This window comes from Odontomachus brunneus, unplaced genomic scaffold (assembly GCF_010583005.1).
Source record: "Odontomachus brunneus isolate Ranch 3 - 2012 unplaced genomic scaffold, Obru_v1 Obru_scaffold_224, whole genome shotgun sequence".
NCBI classification, from domain to species: Eukaryota; Metazoa; Arthropoda; class Insecta; order Hymenoptera; family Formicidae; genus Odontomachus; species Odontomachus brunneus.
This window is the reverse complement of record NW_022639674.1, coordinates 434,425-439,987: the sequence shown is the minus strand read 5'-3', so window position 1 is coordinate 439,987 and position 5,563 is coordinate 434,425.

Here is a 5,563-nt window from a genome sequence, read left to right as displayed (position 1 = left end):
TATATATATATATATATATATATATATATATATATATATATATATATATATATATATATATGTATGTATTATAACTTTCTTGAAAATATAAATTTCCAACTTAACGGAAGAATCGTGAATCTGATCTTTTAATAGAAAAGCGTATGTGAGCGACTATTAGGATACATTGCACACTTGTAAGATTCGACGTTCCGCCGGATGTGATATTTTAAAATCGAATGCGTATTATATATATATATATATATATATATATATATATATATATATATAATATTTTTTTTGCTGATTTTTCGTTACAAGATATAAATGTCGAGATACTGATAGTTTTCCTGATTTGAAGCGATTGCAAATCGCTGATTTGAAGCGATTGCATCCGGGATTTCTGCTTAATTAAATTTTAGAGAAAGAAAGAGAGAGAGGCAAAAAAAATATATACATATTTTTTTCTCTCTTAGCTGATATCAATCGAGCTTTAGTTTAATTTATTTTTAACTTGCGGCTTAATCAACAAAATATTTAAGAAGATCGAGTGGTAGATAGTTGGAGAAAAGGACGGCATGATCAAATTATCGCTTTATTGAAAATAAAATTTCCAACTTAACGGAAAAATCGTGAATCTGATCTTTTAATAGAAAAGCGTTAAAATATCACATTCGGCGGAACGTCGAATCTTACAAGTGTACAATGTATCCTAATAGTCGCTCACATACGCTTTTTTATTAAAAGATCAGATTCACGATTCTTCCGTTAAGTTGGAAATTTTATTTTCAATAAAGCGATAATTTGATCATGTCGTCCTTTTCCCCAATTATCTATCACTCGATCTTCTTAAATATTTTGTTGATTAAGCCGCAAGTTAAAAATAAATTAAACTAAAGCTCGATTGATATCAGTTAAGAGAGAAAAAAAATATGTATATATTTTTTTTTGCCTCTCTCTTTCTTTCTCTAAAATTTAATTAAGCAGAAATCCCGGAATTTTGCAATCGCTTCAAATCAGGAAAACTATCAGTACCTCGACATTTATATCTTGTGACGAAAAATCAGCAAAAAGTATAAAAGATAATAAGATCTGTATACAAGGTAAAAGAGAAACGCGAGAAACTCGCAACACTATCCGGTAAAAACAGCGATATTCTATGCCATAATCTAGAGTACGCGCGAATAAGCACGTACTCGATTTTGGAAGAAAAGTTCGGTTGGGTCAAATTTCTAGTATAATACGAATAAACCCGAAATTCCAACGAGATTTCTGATTAACTTAAACGGAATTCGGGTAATTTCAAGCGGATTTTTCTGCTTCGTTCATATTCCATTCCGGAAATTTGATTGATCCAACCAAACGTTTTCTTCTCTGCGTATGACTGACTGTATCGCGGGTGAATCGATATAACGAGTGTCTCTTAAACGACCGCGACACTTCCCGCCGGTGTGAGTTTTCCCTTTCTTTCGTCTAAAACTTCCGGTAAATTAAAACTCAACGGAACCGGTTTCCTTAAGCCAGAAGTCACGGAGATCTTGTAATTGCTTCATCGCAACTTACTCCTTAAATATACATTTATTCCGAAAAGAGTTGAAACTGATTTCACGGAGTTTAACAGAGTGAGAGGGAGAGAGACAGAAAGAGAGAAAGAGAGAGTGAGTTTAATTAGAAACTGTATACTTGAAAGCACTTTCGGAGTAATTAAAAGTCCTAACGGATTCCGGCCTGACGCCGGAAATGCCAGTTGAATTAGATATATCTCGATCCGGCTTCCGAACTAACCACATAGATAGTCCTCTGCTAGTTGTAAATATCTAATATCTCTGATACAAAATCCAGAGCATACTGACTAAACATACACATGTATATGCCGCGACACGTGCACATAGAAATTATGCGCGAGATAAAGTGAAAGTACTAATTCCCGGATTTAATCCTGAACATTCTTAATATTTTGGTATTTAAATACGAATATTTATATTTTTAACATAGAATGTATGAATACACTCAATATTTGTATATATATTTTATTTTAAGCGTTTAAATATTTATATTTTAAGACTATAAGAATTAAGTAATTAATTATATTTATATTTTAAGACTATAAGACTATATTTTAAAACAATAAGAATGTGTGTCCACACAAAAAAAAATATTTGCTAATATATGGACAACTAAAAATATTAGCTGCAGAAGCAAATTTTCTTGCTTTCATAACAAAGTTATTTAGTTGTGATAACTTTGCTATGAAAGCAAGAAAATTTGCTCCTGCAGCTAATATTTTTAGTTGTCCATATATTAGCAAATCTTTTTTTCCGTGCAGGATTAGATACATGCCCAGGCATTGGTACTTTTACCTTAATCAAAATAAATGCGAACTGTATATGTGTATTATCTCCCTCCCCCTCCGTAAAAAGAATAATTATCTCTTAACGTTCCCTGCTCAACTATTTTTTTCTGTATCTTTGAAAAAAGAAAAAAAACTCGAGACATTTAATGTCCGTAATTTTCCGGCAAAATGCCGCAATAACTTTTAATTTTCCAGAATTTATGATTCCCGAAGATATAAGCCATAAAATAAAAACGAGACTACACGAGTCACGAATACGTTACTTGTACGCATTAATGAGACGCGCGATGAAGCTACTATGCTAAAAAATGACGTAACTTTCAGAAGATTCAGAAGAAATTTGCAGTACGCGTAAAGAAAGTAGGAAACCTTGCAAGATATGCTTCTCGGAAAATAGTGGAAGTTCGCGAAAGAAGCGAAAAGCCGAAGCGAACTTGAGAACGCGGGTCCGAGTGCAGAATGCAATATGATACATCAAACGCTGTTAACAATCGATACCGCAAACGAACTTCTATAAATTCATGTACATGAATGTCGTGTGTTCCGGCTTTATATGTTACCTGTCAAAGCTCCGGTTTCGATAACCTCATGCACATACTTTTATCATAAATCCTATACTCGCGTATAGGATGTCGCGAATATACACGAAAAAAATTTCAGTTCGGATAACTGAATGCAGACTGGTGGCAAAAAACCGGCCGACGAGAATCAATATCTCTGTTACTGCGACCGAGAACATTCGTCTCTGGACATTCAGTTACATTAAAACTGAGTTGAAGTAACTGAGAGGAATTGGCTGAGTAGAAACCTCCTACAGATTTCTGTTCCTACAATCGAGTTTTTCGTCTGATTCCCGGATAACAGAAAATTCAGTTACACTAACGGAATTCTTTTTTCTGTATAGTTGAAACGTATTCTCGACGGCGGGCAAACTGGGCGGCGTAAAATTTGCCAAAAAAACCCATCTACCGGCCGGGGGAGTGCAACGTCCGACATTTAAATCATATGTACGATATTTTATCTGTATATAATATTCGCGTCTTATCGGAAAGAGAGCACGACTGATGCATCATTCTTGAAATGTGACCAAGCAAGGCAAAAATGTCGACCAGTATCCATTGGCCTTACGCAGAAATGCACTTAGATATCGTGCACTGGCCGTAGCGATTATCCATTACATCGGGTCATACTCAGAGAGCAGGTGCATGAGATGCAACCACTGACAAACTCGCAAGGCTCGATAAATCGCCGCGAGCTATGCATACATGCATGTATGCATACATGCATGTATGCATGCATGCATGCGGAGAAGACCACCGAAATCGCGATGGGGAAACAAGCGCATCGTACACGTTTCCTCATTATTTATAAACGTTTGTGTGTGCACCACTTGCAGAAATAATTTACACTTCACACTCGACACCGGCACTATCGGGATTGCATATGTTCTATGCAGAATTCGCTGCTACAATGTTACCAAATGCCACTTCAATGGTGAAACTTGCCCGGAGGCGACCGCGCATTAATTTTAAATCGCGCCTCTACCTCTTCTAGAATATTTCATAATACGAAGTCACCACGTTCTCACGTGTGTGCAAAAATGATTGTGCGAAAAAATGATTCAGTAATATCAACGAATTTTCCGTAACTAATACGAACTCAGCTAAAAGATTGTACTGAGAAAAACACTTAAAAACTTATTTGTAGAATATAAAAGTTATTTCTATGTAATATGATTTACTTACATAAAAATATAGTTTATTGAAATAAAGTGAAATAAAGTTTATTTTTACGAAATTTCAAATATTTTTGAATTTTTACGTATTTTTCTCTCAGTATGTTATTGCTATCCTGAGGGAAAAAATATTTGCAAATTCATTTGTGGAATACAAAGCTTATCTCTGTGAAATAAAGTTCTTTTATAAAATAACCTTAATATTCCACAAATAAATTCTCAAATATTTTTTCTCAGTATTAAGCTAGAATTGTATATATACAATGCACGATTTCATGCCTTCTGATATGCATATTAACTGGCAACAGTTCACTGCATAAATCTTCCACAATAGCGATTTATACAGTGAGAACTGAACTGCCGATCAGCGTATATATAAAAAAAACATAAGATCGTGCATTGTGCGATTTGTTGTGAATGTAACTCAAGGAATTAATCTTACAGAGCTTATGCCACTGCGACACATGTATTAATTAATCAATTTTATTTAATTAATATTTTGATAATTACCGTGGCAAAGTCTACACAAAACTGTATAAAATTCTTCCATTTAACTTAACAAATTCTACCTGCACGCGGAAAAAGGATTAAAGAAGCTAACTGTGACGACTAAAATGTGTGATAGAGACAGCTAAAGTCGTTATTACGAATATGTAGTAAGAAATAGTAGTCAAATTTGTTAGCTATTTGAGCTACGGAAAAAAAAATATTCGCTGCTAGATAGCAAATTCCCATTATTATAATGTCGCTTTTTTTAGTTGCACTTTGTACATATCAAAAATATAAAACTGACATTTCATATAATAAATCCAAATCAAGATTTTTCATTATAGTTTTTAGCCTAGATTAACCCTTATAGTGCCGAACAATGATATATCGTTGTTAGCAACACTTGCGAAAAGTGCCAACGACGTTATATCGTTGCGCATACGATGCTGCCGAACTATCCGCGTCGCGAGAAAACTCTATCTCAAAATTACGAAAAAATACAACACGATTGAAAGTCCAAGCGTTCAAGCTTTCCAACAAAATTAATTTTGTATACACTCGATTCAATATGTGAATTATTAATTAATTAATTAATTTATTAAAAACCAAAATTTTATAAGACGTTGATGGTTAAATTTCTCTTCAGAAATGGTATTTTACGCTTAGGTACATTTTTTTCGGCCGGCACTAAAAGGGTTAATGTTCACTTTAACGAGAAGACAAAAACTGATGTCTTTTGTACTTACATGATGTTGATCCTTACATCGCAGGAGGACGATTTCACGTTTACCGGGAGCGCTGTAATTTCCCCTTTCCGACGATCCTTGTTTCAAGTCGCTACGACGTCCACAAGTGGAATTATTCACGATTGTATCGATCCGCGTTCTAGATCGTTCGGCGTAATCGCTATAGCGAGGCGCGACGCGACGCGAGAATGGAATGCGGAAGGCGACTGACCTTGCCCATGTACGCTACAGCACGCCCCATTCTACTCCCCCCCCCCCCCC